The sequence below is a fragment of the Echinops telfairi genome, unplaced genomic scaffold (assembly GCF_000313985.2).
Source record: "Echinops telfairi isolate 266 unplaced genomic scaffold, ASM31398v2 ScPeMD7_1;HRSCAF=3_0, whole genome shotgun sequence".
NCBI classification, from domain to species: Eukaryota; Metazoa; Chordata; class Mammalia; order Afrosoricida; family Tenrecidae; genus Echinops; species Echinops telfairi.
Genome location: NW_022103896.1, coordinates 88,689,576 through 88,692,692, shown reverse-complemented (window position 1 = coordinate 88,692,692; position 3,117 = coordinate 88,689,576).

Below are 3,117 nucleotides of genomic sequence, written 5' to 3'. Positions count from 1 at the left end.
TTATGATATTCATTGAGTTTTTTATCTGTCTAATACTTTTGTAAGAAAATTTTTCTTAAGTCTTTGACAAAGTAAAATGCCTGAATTAATCCAAGTTTCTGCTACACTCAGCAGAATTAATCTGGAAGTTAACAATGCCCGCTCTTAAAGTTCATATTTTCTCTGCAGTTAAGTCAGGATGTGGAGGAAAATGTACCCCAAGCAAGAATTATTAATATAAATACATTTGTCTAAAATGTATTTAAAATGAAGTATTTTTATGATGGGGATGTAGAAATAATATCTCAATAAAAACATAGTAGGTGCCAAAATATATTGAGTACCAACTTGTATAAATTCCCAAAGCAAACAGCAAACTTTCCATTGACCATCAGTTCTTATTGACAGCTCTGGTACCACCCAGGGCCAAGAAATGTTTTATATCAAACTAGACATTTTTACAACCTGTTCTGGAAGTATCTTATGACTATGATTGAAGATCTCTGTCCTCAAATGAACTTTTATAATTCATCCTTGTAACAAATCATTTTAGCTAACCTAAAAATACTTGAGCATATGCAACCAATAGAAGCCTATTTCATGCTTTGCTTGCATCCTTTTCCTAACCTCAGTGAATGTTTAACCTACACTTATTTTTGTCATTTCCTCTTTTGCCCCTATAACCATTTTCATGCAAATCTCTCTCTGGAATCACCATGTTTTCACTATTATGAGCTGGTATCTTCTCTTGTTTGAATGCATTCTTTGTTGGATGGGGGCAGGGAGGTGGATTTTCACATAGAGACCGTTTATTAAAAATCTCCTGTGAGAGAGAGAGAAATCACTGCATCAGCTTCCCTGGCTGACTCTCTGATGCTTCTCTCTCTTGAATGAATTTTTAAAGCTGAATAAATCCCGTGAATTTCATTTTAAAGTTTGAGTGGTATATCCCTACAACAGTTTAAAATAAATGCCATGTATTAGGGTTTTTGTCTTGAGTGTTCAGAAGAACAAATAGATTTGTACTGAAGGCGTGCATGTTGTGCTGACTTCTCCTGTATTGTGTATTGCCACTATCTTTACCAGAATTAACTCGTGTCTACTATCTAGCTAGTGTCTATCCTTTTCGGACCCTTTCCTTTCTGATAGCCATCATTTTTTTTTTTCTGAATATAAACCTCTTCTTGACTTTTTTGTAATGTCGAGAAGTGGTCTCATACAATACTTGTAATTTTGTGTTTGATTTATTTGATTTAGGATTATGTTTTCCAGATTAATCCATGACCTACTTTGTTGGCTTGTATCTTTCTGTGATGCTGGAATCCATGCACTGATCTTTCAAATATCAGCAGGGTCACCCATGGTGGACAGGTTTCAGTGGAGCTCCTAGAAGAAGAAGGCATAGGAAATATGGTATTGAGGAATTTAACCACTGGAAACTTCAGGAATAGAGGTTGACCATTCTCTGATTTAATTCCAGGAAATGAGCCCCGTAGGTTGAGAGACATTGAAAATGCAACTGCAGAAGAGCTGTCTCCTCAGGTAAAGTTGAATGGAACAAAGTGGGTGTCCATCTGTTGAAGGGTCACAATTCAAAATAAGAACAAATAGATGCTCATAACCATTAATAAGAATGGGGAATGTCTAAAGGATGAATATAGGAAAATTGGAAATTGTCAAAAATAAAATGGAATGCATACAGATAAATATTGTAGAAATTAGCGAACCGAAATGGACTGGTATTAGCCATTTTACTTGAAAAATCATATGATTTCCTATGCCAGGAATGACAAATTCAAGAGTAATATTGCATCTTGAAATACAATGCTTTCTTTGATAAAGTAATTCTCCTATACGTACAGGGAAGTAGAGTTAATACCACTACTTTTCAAATTTATGTATAACCACTAAAGAAGGTGACAAAGAAATAGAGGAATTCTAACAACTTCCCATCTGTAATCGACCAAATGTGCAATCAAAATGGACTGATAATTATTGATTATTGGGACGTCAAAGTTGGAAACAAAGAGGAGGGATTAGTAGTTTGAAAATATGGCCTTGGTAACGATAGAAAGGAAACTGAAGATCACATGCTGGAATTTTGCAAAACCAGTACCTTCTTCATTGCAAATAAATTATTTCAAAACATAAACAGTAATTATGCATGTGACCCTCACTAGATGAGGAATTGAGTTAGCTTAATATTAACTGCCAAAGCAAGTCTGGGTCCAACTGTGGAACAAATCATGAATTGACCTTAAGCAAATTCAGGTTAAAGATTAAAAAAATCAAAGCAAATCTATGAGAGTTGAAACATGACCTTGAACACATCCCACTAGAATTTAGAGACTGTCTCAAGAACATATTTGACACATTGAGCACTAAGGTCCAAAGACCAGATGAGCTGTGGGATGGCATCAAGATGACCATACATGAAGAAGCAAGAGGTCATTTAAAAAACTGGAAAGAATGAATAGGCCTACCCTGTTTCCCCGAAAATAAGACAGTGCCTTATATTAATTTTTTGCTCCCAAACATGCGCTAGGTCTTATTTTCAGGGGATATCTTATTTTTCCATGAAGAAGAATAGAGTACACATTATTGTGTATTGTTTTATTAAAAGAGACTTCGCACGTCCTGTCTGCTCCGGCTGCACTGTGGCCAACAGTGAGCTGTGTGGTGGTGCCCGCCGCTACGGTCCAGAGCCCAGAGTTATGGTAGCTTCTGGGGGGCCTTATTTTGGGGGAGGTCCTATTTTGGGGGGTTGCCTTATATTTCAGTGAGAGGCAAAACTGTAAGTAGGCCTTATTTTCAGGAGATGTCTTACTTTTGGGGAAACAGGGTAGGTGGCTCTCAGAAGTGACTCTTAAACTTGCTTTGGAACATAAAGTAGTGAAAGCAAATGGAAGGGATCAGTTATCAGGCATCAAGGAACAAAACATCATATCATTGTGTGCTCACCTCTCCGATATGATCACTGAAGCCAAATAGGTGCGTAAGCAAATGTGGTGAAGAAAACTGATGGTGCCCGGCTATCAAAAGATATAATGTCTGGGGTCTTAAAGGCTTGAAGGTAAACAAGCGGCCATCTAGCTCAGAAGCAACAAAGCCCACATGGAAGAAGCACACCAGCCTGTG